We start from the raw sequence: 15,346 nt of genomic DNA, 5'->3' as shown, positions 1-15,346 counted from the left end.
ATTTTGCGTAATTAGAAAAAAGATAAAGTATGTTTGGAATGTATATACGTTTTGTTTAGGAAATGAAATTTGAAATTAGCATGAGGTAAGGAAGGAAGATAGTTGAGCTGACAACGCCAGTTAAATTCAGGGATAAATCTTTGGCAGTATGTTGGAGGGCTTTTCATGCAGTTTTGCTTAGCATTGGTAACTTCATTACTTGAAATTAAGGAACCTGTGGACATAAACTATAGGACAAATCTACAGAAAAGGTTTGCATATCTGTCAAAAATTATACTCAACAAATGAGGTGAATGAATATGTTATTTACTCACAACAATACGTTTTTTTAGTACTTGATGTTTGTGAGTGCTAATTTTTTTTTTCTTTTCATTTGGATGTCCAATATTCTGCAGACCAAATTTTAGCATTCAAACAAATGTTTCTTTTGGATGTATTTCATATCCACTCCATCCCATAACATGAACTTCGATGGTCTCTTCTTGCCACTTTTCTCTATGGGAAGCAGTATGACCTGAAAGATGCCAGCCTTGACTCTGGAACCAGATCAGCTCTGCACTTACCAGCTTTATAATTCTGATCCTCAGCTTTCTCACCTATAAAATTGTGTTAATAATACAAATCTTCTAAGGTTGTTGTAAGCACTCAAGTGTTAACTGACTGAAAGCCCATAAAACTGTGCCTGGCACAATGTAAGCACACACACACACAAGTCAGCTATCATTAAAATATGATGATGACCTTTTAATGACTATTCTGTTCAGCAAACTTTCTTTTTTTTTTTCAATAAACTTACTTGTCAAAAACTTTCAATGTAAAAATTTTTTTTCAATATTTTATAGTGCGAACCTCAAGAAAATATAAGTTGCCATAACCAAATAGATTTTAACCTGTCCTGTTTTTGATACTTTGTGAAATCAGTTTTTAGAGAAGTATAATACTTGTAACAAGGCATCAAAAGCAAGTGTATAAATATAATTAACTCTATCTTCTCTATTTTTTTTCTTTCCTTCCTTTCTTTTCTCTTATTGTCTTGCAAAATGGAAGATGTTAATTTAAGAATCCAAATAGGAAAGATATTAGCTTCCTTTTCAATTTTTTTAAAAATTTAAATATCAACTGAAACCAAAACTGATAGTGAGATTAATCCAAAAGAAAACAACATAAAATCTATGTGAAGAGGATATACAGAAGAAAAACGAGTATAATAATAAAATGATTATCTTAGCAAAGCTCAGTAACCTTAATGATTACTAAAAACAAAAGGAAATGGAGTTCAATTGAATGATTATGTTACAGACTCCCCAATATAATACAATTATTTATTTCCTTTCCTTCAGCTTTAAATTTTCTTGTTCATTTCTTAGACTTGTTTTGTTTACAAATAAGAAAACAGCTAGAGGAGACTTTAAAGGATGTCTTCAATCAGCATTTTCTTTTATGCCCACTAGATGGCAGGTATAGGATTCTGAATACCTTTCAGAAGCTATGTGTCTGCTATTCTTATTTGCAGCACTAGATGAGAAAACCGATTTGGTTCAAAGTATGAAATTTTAGAAATTAGACTCTTTCTTACTTTTCCCACTCATCTCCTACACATAGTCTTAAAAAAAAAAAAAAAGAACTGGTAAAACCTGTAAAGGGGTATAAAGCTTCTATCTACAGTTAGAGTAAAACAGCCCTCTTGCATGTTTGTTTTCTTTATTGAAAAACTATAAAACTAAAATATAACAACAAATCTATACGTAACTAGACATGTATTCTCATGTAAAATGTTTGAGATTTTTTTCCCCTCCTTTGGGCACATACAACCTAAAAGAGTGTGTTGTCTCTCTATGATCTCAATCCTTTTTTCTCTCAGTGGAAGGATCCGTGGATCCCTGTTTTGCAAGGGGCAGTTAGAGATTATGTTATAACTTGGTAATTGATTTTTTTTTCTTTATGATAGGAGATAGTAGGGATGTAGGGAACGTTAAAAAAATTATTTTTCTTTTTGCCCCACTGTTTTGATTAGAATTTTTTTCCCCTGGTTTAAAACGAAGTTGAAATAATCAAATTTTCTGGTTTGAACACGTGTGACTTTCCACTGAGGGGTCAAGGCCTTGGAAATGTAAAGGGCCAATCTTTGTTACAGAGGGGTTCATTGCAGAGAAGGGCGTGTTCTGCAAAGACAAACAAGTCCCACAGATAGTTGCCAAGGGCACCAAATACATCTTTGCATTACACCTTGAACTAGCATGCTCATATCACTTCTGTTTTATTGCACGCACCATAAATGACTGTAAAAGTTTGCAAATCTTGCAGAGACCTTGGCAATCAATACTTCAGTAGGAAATCTACAAAGAGAGGGGGTGGGGAAAAGAGATCCAGCCTAGCAGTTTGCTTTTTATTTTGGCAGGGGAAAAACGTTTGGAAGGTTGATGCTGAGAATCATTTAAGGTTGGATTTTCATAGTGTCTCAGCCAAATTAGTAACACAAGCAGTGCAGTTTCAATTTAGACATTATATCTGAAATGTTGGCTTTATTTATGTTCACAGGTGAGGTAGTCTGGAGACACTCCTGTGGCCTTACTTACAAGGGCTTACTCCGGGTGCTCCTGGTCTGTGACTTGAGCATAAAATAAAGACTAATTTTTATCTGGATCAGTGTGTGACCAAGCAGGGTGCCTAGCCCTGGAGGCCATGCCTTTTCCCAACTGTTTTTAAGCACCTGACTCCCCCAAAAGGGCCAGGCAAGGTTCTGGAAGTTGCTTTTTAGGATCTATCTGCACGGTGTTGGTGTTGGTGCTGCTGGACAGATGCTCATGAATCCCTCCTCCGTATTCAGTCTGCCTGTTCTACTGGTTTTGTTTTACCACGTTAAATTCAAGGCATTAAAGGTGGGTGTTCCATGAAAAGTCTGGCAAATCAGATAGCTGACGAGGGTACCAAAGCCCGGAATCCAAGTCACAATCCCCTACGGCTCTAGGCCCAAGGCGCAGACCTAGCTGGAGGCTAACTGTGCAGGGTCGGAGGAGATGAAATGGCTCAACATTCCCCTTCCTGGGGGCGGGAGCCTGCAGCTCTACAGCTCCGGCGATCTGTGCCCTCGCTTTGGGCTGCTCTAGGGAGCAAAAAGGCTGTTCTTTCCCTAAAAAGGACGGGGGCAGCGAGCGGCCCTGCACCCGAGGCCTCGCTGGCTTCAGGGCTGTTCCCGCCTCCACCCCCACCCCCGACCTTGCTGACAGAGCCCTTCCCCCGCTCCCAGTCCCAGTGACCGGAATCCCGGCCTTCTCTTCTGATGCATAAAACATTCAGTGGCCTCCAGGGAGTTTTTGAAATTCTGGCGTAGGCTGCTTTACCGGTGCTTTCGCCCCCAGGGTCAAACACAACTCCAACGGTTTTGTTGGGGACGCGTTTAGCGCCGCTCCAGAGTCTTTAATTTCACCTGAGTCCCCGTGGCCACATCCCGCCCGCGGTCCTTTACATTACGAGGACCTTGGAAGGGGTCACTGGGCTTTGCCCAAATCCAGAAAGGACCAGCAGGTGGAGAATTGTATGAGTTTTTGATTTCTCCTTTTCTTTCTTTTTCCTTTTTCTTTTTCTTTTTCTTTTTTTTAATATCCTGGGTGCAAACGCGCGTGAGGGTGGTTGGTAATCCCCACTGACTGCGCCCGTGCGTGCGATGGCCGGCTGCAGTGTGGGTGTGACTGCGATCGTGGAGGGGCTGGTGCTTAACCAGGTCAGCAGAGGTGGAGAGGAAGAGGGCAGTTCCCCTTTGGGGCCTGTGATGGGGTTATGTGCAGGGCGAGGGGAGTGAAGCTGCCCTCCGAAATGGGGTCTCTGAGTGCTGAAATCTGGAGCACTTTTCCGCTCGAGGTTCCCCGCGCCTGCCGGCACTCTCCCCACCTCCTGAGAGCTCTGCCCGTGGCTTCTGCTTTAATTAATAGTATCAGAACCGCTCGTGGGAAAAAACCGGAGCTCTTATCAAGATGATCAGGTGCCGCTGGGAAAAAGAAACAAAACAAAACAAGACAACGGTCTAAAAAAGATGTTCCAAGCGGAAAAAGAACAGGCTAAATGAGACATTTAACAGGAAAGTGAAGTAAAGGGGTGTTGACTCTACATTTTCTGCTTAGTTTTAGGTTGAAAGAGTAGATGTGACAAATACACATGTGTATAGTCTCCTTCTAAACGCTAAATATTGAAACAGAACTTTGTCTTCTGAGAACCCTTCCCTTAACATTTATCCTTATCTCTTCTCTATCATTGTGTTCCTCCCACACCCTCCTCAATGCATCAGGGACAACTCTCTGTAGAACACATTTTTCATTTTCAGCATCATAAACCCATGCCATGAAAACTTGTAGTAAATTAGTTTCAGGGACAATATAAGTGATGCTCTAAAGTTTTGTCAGTTGGCATTGGCTGTTCTAGAAAAGACTGCTGAGCCAACTTCTCCTACCTTCCTTTAGCTCTTAAGGTCCTTTTTTGTTTGTTTGTTTGTTTGTTTAGTCATCTGAAGCCACCCCCTTCTTGCAGTGGGCGAGGGAGGTTTGGCCGTGCTACAGAAACTCTTGGAGATTTTTCTAAATTAAACAAATGCAGTGCTTCCTTTAAATAATAACTAAGTCTTAACAGAGTTTATACTTCTTTAATTGCACTGTCATTTCTCTCACCGCTAGTCAAAATCCTTGTGACAAAATTCTCTGGCAAAGGTTCTACATGTTGTGTCAAAATAACTGTGAACACAGAACATGGTGATGATCATTTCCTGGTAGATCAGTGAATCTACTACACATCGATGATGAATCGATCACCCCAAACCGAACCCATTCACATCACAGATTGTTAGTAGTGAAGTAAACGGAGACTCTTGAACTAAAATATGGCTTCTCTGCTGGGAATAACGGATGGGATGTCAGGTAAACATTAAAGCTTCCGTGAATGGGGACGGAGAATTTGTCTTCAGACTGTTAGCGTTTTGTGGGAACTATATTTATATTTTCACATATGATATGACAATATTCACTAAGGATGTGGGAATACTTTTAAGGAGAATGTCCACAGGTGATCTTTAAACAGCACACCTATGAAAGACTTGTGTAACAAGCATAAGCCGTTCATTGTTACCCTTCTGCCTCAACTGTCTCTGGACGGTTTCCTGGAGCCCACGTGGACAGAGGCCGCTTTGGTGACTCGGTTTGCACACGGCGTGGGCAACAAGGACCCAAAGAATGTGTTTTGCTCAAGAGGGTCGATTTAAAGAAAATAGTATATGATTTCTCTCCTTTGTTCTGATTTCTAAAACAACCAACTACTTGTTTTTAAAAGAGCCTTTGAGCAAGAGATTCAGAAGGAGGAAACTGAGAAAGTTTTGTAAGCCCGATCTAAAAAGAAAAAGAAAAAAATACCTAGCTCTTTGATCTCCTTGGCATTGTTATTACAGTCTTAAAATAACCGCCACCCCCCTGGTCGGAAAAGAAAAACCTTAGGGATTAAGTAACTATTTATCTCATGAGGATAATTACTTGTTTGACCTGAAGTCATTCATTCCCGAAACCACCAAGTTAAATTGTTGAGATGTTTTTTAAAGCCGCAGCTTTTGGGCTATATTGCCTAGTGAACAAAAGCCTGACCCAGATGACCAGCAAGTGCCGAAAGGGTCTGAGCATCATTTCGTGAAGTCTAAAGCTTGAGAAGGCGCCTAGGGTTTGAGAGGGAGAAAGAAAGCTTTCCATCAGATACATATGTAAAGAGGTACTTAATGACTGAATCCACAGGTGGCTGGGTAGGCAGGGGAAGGGGAAACTAGTCTCCCACCTCTTCCCAGAACTCTTGCTGAGCAAGGTGGCCACAACCATCCGGGCAGAAGTTAACCCCAGCGGCCAAGGTGCAGATTAATGAAATGGTTGCGGCTTCCCCTAGTGGTGTGGCCGCAGTGCTGTCCCTAGGAACCTATTCAGTTCCCTTCAATAATACTTCCGGCCCTTTTCTGGACCTCATTGGCTCAGAATTATATCTGCATTCTGGGGTCAGCAGGCTTTCTCCACCAACGTCGGTCCAAACGCACTGCCTCAAGGTTGACACCGCCCTAGACTAGGCGTGACCGGGAGAGGACGGTGCCCGCGGTGCGGGCCGGGCGCGGAAGCTGGTGGGGCTCCCCCAGTGCGGGAGGCTGGCGAGGACTCCAAACGGTCAAGCGTTGGAGGGCCTCACCGTGATGGTGGGAATTTAGGCACGTGGCGTGTGGCAGTTACCTCCGGGCGGCCTCGGGGAGGCCCCGGTGAGCCACTACGGTCAACGGGAGGCCGGGGTTCGGGGCTTGCTGGCCCGCCCGCCGGTCACCCAGGGGCCTTGGGAACAGGGAAATGCGCGCGCCGAGGCGGTGGCTGCCTCGCCGCTTTCAGTTTTCATTGAGGCTGCTGGTTACTGTTTAACATCCCCACCCACGTTTCAGTTTGTTTAGTAAATCGATCGTTCGGTGAGAGTCAGGCCGCTGCCTTGTCGCCATTGAGCAAAACTAATATCCTTCAGCATACGGTCAAAAGTCTTTGCTAGAGATCAAGACAAACAAACAAACAAACCACAAAACCCTTAAGCCTCCTCTCCCAGCTCCCCCCAGCCCCACCCCCACCTCCCACCTCCGCGCTTTCAGCCAACTTCCCAGGCTCGGAAAAGTGCGGCACGGGACGCCGCTGCTGGGGTGGGTGGGGGGAACGTGCCGCCGGGAGATGCGGCGGCTGCGGCGCAGCTGACTGCGACGCGGGAGCTCCGGGAGCGCCTCCGCGCAGGTAAGTTTCTCTGCCCGCGCCGCGCGCGCCGGGGGCCGAGCCCGAGTCCACCGCCCCCAGCCGGTGTCGGGCGGGAGGAGTCTCGGGGCCCCTCGGGCTGCTGAAGGAGGGGCGCCCGCCCGCGAGCGGCTGAGCCTTGGGCTTCCTACGCCAGGCAGGGATGAAAGGAGATACCTCGAGGCCTCCCCCAGCCTGCGGTGGAGGGAAGAAGAAAGGGTTGCAGGAGGGGCGGTGGGGGGCACGCGCAAGCCGCTCACCCAGAAAAAGTAAAAGAAAAGTTGGATTTGTTTGGGAGACAAAGCTTTGGTGTCGTCGGCGGGTCACATGGTTGCCAGGTCTCCGGGGGCTTCGGTGGAGTTTTGTTTTTGTTCCCCCCCCCCCCCCCACCTTGGCCTGGGGCAAGGCCAGGGCAAATGGATATCTACGGGCCCCAGAGGTTTGTGGGGAGGTGCTTGGTCCTGGAGCATCATCCCAACGCCTTGCTCCAGTCTCACTCAGTTCTCCCATAGAGACGTTTTGGGAGTGGGCATCTTCCGGTGAGGCTGCTGGGAGATTATATGGGAAACATACATATATAGTTGTATCTATAACTATAGATACAACTATAGATAATCTATAGATCTATAGATACAACTATAGATAATCTATAGATCTGTAGTTATAGTTATCTGTAATATATATCAATAGTTGTAGTTAATATCTATCTATAACTATAGATAGGTATAACTATATATGTACATGAATATATAAAATTCTATCTAAACCAATTTTGCTTCCTTTGGGCAGAGAGCCCTTGCAAGCTTGTTTGAACACTGCGCCATTTGAGTGTTTCCGTGTCTAAGGAGAATAAGCCAGCACGTGATGTGATCTTTGAATTGAATATAGTATGTGCTTCATACCTGACGAGCCTGTTACTAAGGCTTGCTCAAAAAGTCCAAGGACCCGTCTCCAACCTGCAGTCTTCAGTAAACTTTCATTTGACAACAAGGGCTGGAGAGCACAGAATACAGAAGCTCTAAACCTAAAGGGTTGTCCTGAAAGCTTACCACCTCATAGATAGCAACATTTCCTGGTTTTGTTCTGTTCCTTTTCCCACTTTTCCATCCGTTTTATCTGTATCTTCTCCCTCTTCACAAACATTTACTCCTCATTAAAATACTCTTCCTCTCCTGCTATCCCTACTTTTACATAATAATCCCGCAGTTCCCACCCTCTCACCACACCTTTCTCTGTTTTTCCTCTTTTGTGGACACATCATCAAGCCACCTGATATATTATTGTGTGTTGAAGTCAGTGGCCCAGTAGGGTTGGCTCCTCCCTGGGGGAAGAGGAGACAGAGGTGTGAGTGTTGCTAAACTACTCAGTTTTCTCTTTTCAAAGTGGAGAAGAGGGGTTCTTGGCTGGCTCTGTTGGTGGAGCATGTGACTCTTGGTCTTGAGGGTCCTGAGTTCCATCCCCTCATGGGGTGTAAAGATTACTTTAAAAAAAAAAAAAAAACTGGAATGGAAATTGAGAGCCATTGTTCTCTTTCCATTTCTCCTAAGCTCCATTTATGGGCCTGCAAATATGTAATTTTTCTCAACATGCTTTAGGAAGGTAGTACAATGCTTAAAGTACTATATGGGTCTATTAAGATCTTTTAAGCCTTTTACTCTGTAGTTGTTATCTAAGCATATGGGACAGTGCAAATTTTGGGGGGATTGCTAAGCTTTTTTTTTTTAATACCGTCATGCAAATAATTTTGGTTTTGAGTGCCCCATTTCTTTGAAATTTTTTGTTATTTCTGTGAATTCTGAAAATAGTACTTGCTTATAAAGCAACATGAATATTATAGTAAAATATAAAGTGAACCCTCTTCCCTATTCCACTTCATATGTGTAACTGCCATTGATAGTTGGGTTTGTGTCCCTTCATGTGTGTGACCACAGGAATTTTTCTTTCATTATTGCAAAAGATTGGCTAATGGCTCATATCAATATCATACTAGTGTTTTGAAGTTTATTTTTCAGTTAATATTTATCAAATATTTCTCTGTCAATATATGAAGATTCTTCTTTTCTTAATGTATCTACCCAGTGTAGCCAGCCACCATATCACAGAATATTCACTTGGTCGTAGGGTTGTTCACTGCGCAGAGGTGACCAGCTAAGCGGGAAGTGAGGACTGAAACCTTGATCTTACAAATAGTGATGCAGTGAATGTCTGTGTACATTATCTTTGGAAGGGTACTGCCAAAGATTTATTCTGAGAAGAGAATTGCTGGCTCTAGGGGGATGTTCACTTCAAATTCAATAGATATTGCAAGGAAACTTCTTAAGTACCCACAGCGTATTTGCTATGCTCTTGCCAACACTGGATAATATTGGTGTGTTTACAATGTTGCCAATCTGATAGAAAAATTGATTTCTCCTTGTTGGAGTTTTATAATTTGGAAATTATATAAACCAGTCTTGGAACATCTGACTTGGAGAGCTTGAGAATTTTGTTTTAAAAATATAAGAAAGTAGGAAAGGACTTGACTGCATTTCAAAATACCATCTCATTTTGAGCTTGTAAATGATACCACTGCATTTGCTACTATCTTTCCATTTACTAAATGGCTAGAGATGCTGATACATGGTAAGTAAGAATTCCTGGGTCACAAACATGTGGCTCTGGTGTGCCTTGTAGCTGCTGTTGGGATTTTTGGCTCTTGACTTACATGTTTGCCACCTTCGTTAAAGAGGTTTCACACTCCTGGAAATGAAAGCTCAATTTTAGACGAGATATCATAGCTTTAGATCCTTAAGCTATAGATGCAAACAAAATAACCAGATGTGCAATGATACCTTCAGGTAGAATCTGTTCTGTTCGCTCTCCACATAGGAACTGTCACCTGCTAATATTGATCAGCTCATACACAGACACAAGGAGTGTTTCAAAAATGGCTTACTCTTACAGCTGGACAACTTGTTTAGGAATATCAAGAATATATATAATATATACTTATATGTATGTGTAATATACATATTTAGCTAATACTGAATTCTTAGTATGTGCTATAAACTGTTATAAGTTATTTATATGCGTTTTTTTTCTTTCTCGTATATTCTTTAAACAAATTTCTGTAGTTCATACTAATATTGTCCCCATTTTCAAATGGGAAAAATGAAGCACAGAGACATTTAAAAACTCCACTAAAGTTACACATGTCCAGGTGATAAAACTGGGGATTCAAATCCAGTCTCCATGGCTCTAGGCCATGAGAGTAACAGTGGCTGCTCTACGGGGTCATCGGGTGGCTCACTGCACAGGGATAACCAACTGAAGGGGACGTGAGCACTGAAACCTTGATCCCACCCTGCAGGCCAACCTATGTTCCTTTGCTTTCATCTGAGTGTTACCTAGGGAAGGTACTTTTCTGAGTCACAAGTCTGTAAGGGCTCATAGAAACCCTGCTCCTGATGTATTGGGAGCTGTATGTATACAGATGTGCTCATGAAACTAAGTGCCTTTGTAACTCAATACTATTGTGCCCATTCATTATGGATACACCTTCAAGAACAGATCTGCCCTATTGCCTATACTTCTTAACTTATATTTAATACATAATGGTACAGTATGATCTCTGCATGGGAGAATTAGCTCATAGCCTCTGATGTTGTGTTGCCATGAAAACCATTGGTTTTATCAAGATGGTTTTCTGGAAAATGCATAAGGACTTCATTGTCTTTTTCTTTTTTTGTGATTTTTCTTAACATTTTGATGGACATGAAGGTCTTTGAGGATGACCAACTCACGACATATAAGCCAAGAAAGAAGGCTTTGTTTCATGTAGAGAGGTGTTTATCCTGCCCTACCATTTACTAATAGGGGAGTAGGGAGGAGGGGACGTGGGCAAGTCCATCTTTTTTCATTTTTGAAGTGTATGGGATTATAATACCTATCTTATAGAATTGGTATACTGATTATATATGTTAATACATGAAAACATTTAGAACAATGATTTGGCATACATTAAGTACCCACTATGTATTCTGTGTTGCTGCTGTTGTTTTCATAGAATGAGGTAATGCATCTAAAACACTACTTGATTTACAGTAAGTTGTTAATAAGTGTCACCTGTTTTTATTGACCTTCTCCCTAGAGAAATTCTATTTGCATACACAAACAAATTACGTATGTCTTCAAGAGTTTATAGAGCCCTAGAGACCTGGGTAAGTCCTCTAATAGGCCTCAGAGATACAATGATGAATAAGATAGACATAGTTCCTGACTTCATGGTGCTTTTAGCTAAGCAGGGTACAGGGATTGCCCTGAGTATGTTCAGTGATTAGAGCATGGAGTTTGGATCATTAAGATCTGTGTGCAAATCTGTTTTGCTCTCTGCCAGCTTTGTATCCCTGAGTAAGTTACTTAATGTTTCTGTGCCTGAGTTTAAAAAGTTGTAACATGAGAATAGTCGTTACTCTCAAAGTATATGGGTATTAATGCTTGTATTATTTATACCAAGCATTTCATTTTTTGAAAGTTTGATACTTTCTCTATACTCTATTTCAGTATAGCAGAATCACAGTTATATATGATAGCAAAAAGTCAACATAAGCATCTAGGCATTGTGTCCTCATCTCATTTTTTTTTAAGATTTTTTTTTTAAATTTTTTTACATTGATTTATTTTTGAGAAACAGAGTGAGATAAAGCGTGAGCAGGGGAGGGGCAGAGAGAGAAGGAGACACAGAATCTGAAGCAGGCTCCAGGCTCAGAGCAAGCGGTTAGCACAGAGCCTGATGCGGGGCTCAAGCTCACAAACTGTGAGGTCATGACCTGAGCCGAAGTCGGACGCTCAACCGACTGAGCCACCCAGGCGCCCCATGTCCTCATCTCATTTAAAAGTATTAGCTAATCACATCATCTGGGCCCAGTAACTTAGTAATTTTTAATATTTTGAATCTTTGAGTATTGTTCCTCTAGGCTCACATACTGTGTTGTGTTTTTCTCATGCTCTTAGCATACTTAAGATTATGACATCTGTCCCACTATTTGTTTGTTTGTTTTGCATTTTCTTGCTCAGACATTGTGGCTATAGGTTGCACATGAAGTTGATATATGTTAATTTAGCAGGCATTAAGTTATACACACCATACTAGGTGCCTGGAATACAAATATAAATAAAGTAGTGTCCCTGCCCTCAAACACAAATAATCTGCTTGGAAGACAAATACATAGAATCATCAATAATGTAAGGTGACAACTATTCCATTAGTATAATGGGTAGAAGTACCATGGAAAATGGAAACACAAAGGATACAGTTAGCCTGACTAACCTGGAGAGGAGTTAATGATTCTCTGGTTAGAAGTTGTTGAGTAGGGAAGAATCAGAAAGGTGTTTGGGACAGAGGAGATTACAGTTGGAGCAGGTGGTATGGCAGGGATGACGTGAAGAAGGCACACAGGCCAGATTGTGACTGGGTGCCAAAGAGTTGGGCTCTGTCTTCTAGGCATTGAAGGGCCATCAAAAGTATGTAAGTATGTTGGGTTATTAAAGTTCACCCTCTTTTTTTTTTTTTTTTTCCCTTAAGATTGACTGGAAGCATTTGAGTCAGATTGTTAGGTACTTACAGAGAGGACTGTCTCCCTACGTTAGGCTAATTTTCAGCAAAATAATGATTATTTCTAACCTGAATTTTTGCAGCAACCATTTTCCCTTCCTAGTCTTACCAGCCTCCAGTCAGTTTCCCAAGTGGCAGTTAGACAGATGTAGAGAATACCGATTGGATCATTGTTTTATTTTGTTTTGTGTTTTCCTTTCATTTAATATTCTTTTAACATTCATTCATTTTTAAGAGAGAGAGAGAGAGAGAGAGAGAGAGAGAAACGAGGAGAGGAGAGGCAGAGAGAGAGGGAGACACAGAATCCAAAGCAGGCTCCAGGCTCTGAGCTGTCAGCACAGAGCGTGATGCGGGGCTCAGTCACTAACTGTGAGATCGTGACCCGAGCCGAAGTTGAAGTCGGAAGCTCAAGTGACTGAGCCACTCCGACACCCCATGTTTCCCTTCATTTAAAACAATCTGTTAACTTCTTAATGCCCTTAGCATGAAGTGCTATGTGACTTGGTCCATGATTTGCAGTTAAAACTTCACTTCTCTTTTCTTGAGATCCCTTACTTTCCTTCAGCTGGAATAGATGTCTTAGATGTCTTAGTTCCTCAAATGTACCATACTCTGTGCCTTCAGGGTGCTGCTTCTATTCTTTGGCACTCTTAGCCACCATCACCATCATTTTTCCCTCAGCATTTTAGCCAACTTCCACTTATCTTGTAGGTCGGTGCTTAAAAAAACACCTTCAAAATCTTTCCTGACTCCTGATCCAATACATCAACTTCCTTGGATCTTGCTCCCTCCCTGACGTGATGCTTACCAACTTTATCACACATCGTGTTTGGATATTTGATGATCATTCTTCCAGACCAATTGTTGGGCCTCTGAGGGCAGGAACCGTATTGCTCTTGCCCACTTCTTTAGTTGGGCATTTAGCTAAAGCTTAATGAGTATGTGCTCACTGAATGAAATAACTGTAAGGGAGGAGGAAGTTGAAATACCAAGAATAGAATTAAACTTTTTGTTAGAAACCTGATTTTCCAGCACTATATTCTCTATTGGGGATTAAGCAATGACTGGAAATGATTCTCTCCTAAGTTTTTCATGTCTGGTTGGGGATACGAATAAAAACACTATTCCTGTGATAAGTGCAAATATAGAGTACCGGAGAAGGGTTACAGAAACCTACCAGAAAGCCCACTAACTTTTCCTGGAGTAGGTTGCACAAGAGATGACATAGTAATCCTTTATCTTTAAGTTAAGAGGGATATAATCTATTGATATTGAGATATAATTACATTGAGATAATTGTATTGAGATAGAACTTCCATTGAGTAAAATCCATCCTTTTCAGTGAGTTTTGACCGATGTATGCAATCGTGCAATCACTACCACAATGCAGATATAGAACATTTCTGTAACCACTTTACCCCAAATTCCTTCATGCCGTTTAGCAGACAGCCCCTTCCATCTCTCCACAGCAACCAATGATGTAATTTCTATCTCCAGTGTTGCCTTTTCCAGAATAATATATAAATAGAATAGTGTAGGGGCACCTGGGTGGCCCAGTCAGTGAGTGTCCAACTCTTGATTTCTACTCAGGTCATGATCCCAGGGTCATGGTATTGAGCCCTGGGTTGGGCTTTACACTGAGTATGGAGTGTGCTTAAGATTCTCTCTCTCTCTCCCTCTGCCGCTCTCGCCCCCCCACCTCAAATAAAAAAAATTAAAAATAATAAAAAAGTAAAATAGTGTAGTAGTGTATAGCCTTTTGTGTCCTGCTTTTTTTCATTTAGCATAATAATTTTGAGATTCTGTCATGTTGTATGTATCAGCTTATTTATTCCTTTAAAAAAACCAGATATATGAGGTACAATTGACATATAATAAGCTGCATATATTTAAAGTGAACAATTTAAAAAGCTTAGACATATGTATATGCCAGTGAAGCAATCACAATAAAGGTAGTGAATGTAGCCAACACCTGAAAGGTTTTTTCAGGGTCCTTTATAAACCCTACCTCCCGCTCCTACCTCAGATAACTACTGATCTACTTTCTGCCCTTGCAAATTAGTTTGCATTTTCTAGAATTTTATATCCATGGGATCACACAGTATTCTTTTGTGTCTGACTTCTTTAACTCAGCATAATTCTTTTAAGATTCATTCATTCTGTTGCATCTCTCAATTCTTGTTTATTTGTTTGCTAAATAGCATTGTTTATATTGACCTGTTGATGACCATTTGAATTGTTTCATTTCTGTTTCAGTTTTGGCTTTTGCAAGTAAAGCTGTTATGAACATTCCTGAACAAAGTTGTTGTGTGAACATATCCTTCCCTTTATTTTGTATACAGTTGACCCTTGAAAACATGGGTTTGAACTGCACAGACCCACTTATACGTGGTACTTTGAATATATTTTCTCTTCCTTATGATTTTCTCAATAACATTTTCTTTTTTCTAGCTTACTGTATTGTAAGAATACAGTATATAATACATATAACATACAAACTGTGTGTTAATCGACTGTTTATGCTATTTGTAAGGCTTCCAGTTAACAGTAGGCTGTTAGTAGTTAAGGTTTGGGGAAGTAAAAAGTCATATGTGGAGTTTCAACTGCATTTGTGTGTGTGTGTGGCGGGGGGGAGGGGGGTCAGTGTCCCTAACCTCTGTTGTTTAAAGGTCAACTGTAATTACTTAGAAGTATAATGGCTAGGGGCGCCTGGGTGGCTCAGTCGGTTAAGCATCCGACTTCTGCTCAGGTCCTGCTCTAACAGTACGTGAGTTCCAGCCCCGCATTGGGCTCTGTGCTGACAGCTCAGATTCTGTGTCTCTCTCTCACTCTGCCCCTCCCCCACTCGTGCTCTGTCTCTGTCTCTCTCTCTCAAGAATAAATAACATTAAAATAAATGAATGAATGAATGAATGAAGTATAATGGATGGATCATATAGAAGAGACTGTCAAACTGGTTTCCTGAGTAATTGTACCAATTGAT

General features: G+C 41.6%; 1 protein-coding gene across 3 annotated transcripts in view; it reads left to right on the top strand.

Moving 5' to 3' along the window:
- The first annotated feature begins 6,482 nt into the window (after positions 1-6,482).
- The window catches only part of HNF4G (hepatocyte nuclear factor 4 gamma), a 127,092-nt gene continuing 118,228 nt past the window's right edge, over positions 6,483-15,346 (top strand). For 2 of the 3 annotated variants that reach the window (XM_053208007.1, XM_053208008.1), the window contains exon 1: positions 6,483-6,773. The gene's annotated coding sequence lies outside the window, so the exon portion shown is untranslated. The remainder of the gene's footprint in view (positions 6,774-15,346) is intronic. The other variant, XM_027064352.2, reaches the window with a different exon arrangement.

Source organism: Acinonyx jubatus, chromosome F2 (genome assembly GCF_027475565.1).
Source record: "Acinonyx jubatus isolate Ajub_Pintada_27869175 chromosome F2, VMU_Ajub_asm_v1.0, whole genome shotgun sequence".
In the NCBI taxonomy this organism is placed as follows: domain Eukaryota; kingdom Metazoa; phylum Chordata; class Mammalia; order Carnivora; family Felidae; genus Acinonyx; species Acinonyx jubatus.
This window is presented reverse-complemented; position numbering and strand designations above follow the sequence as displayed.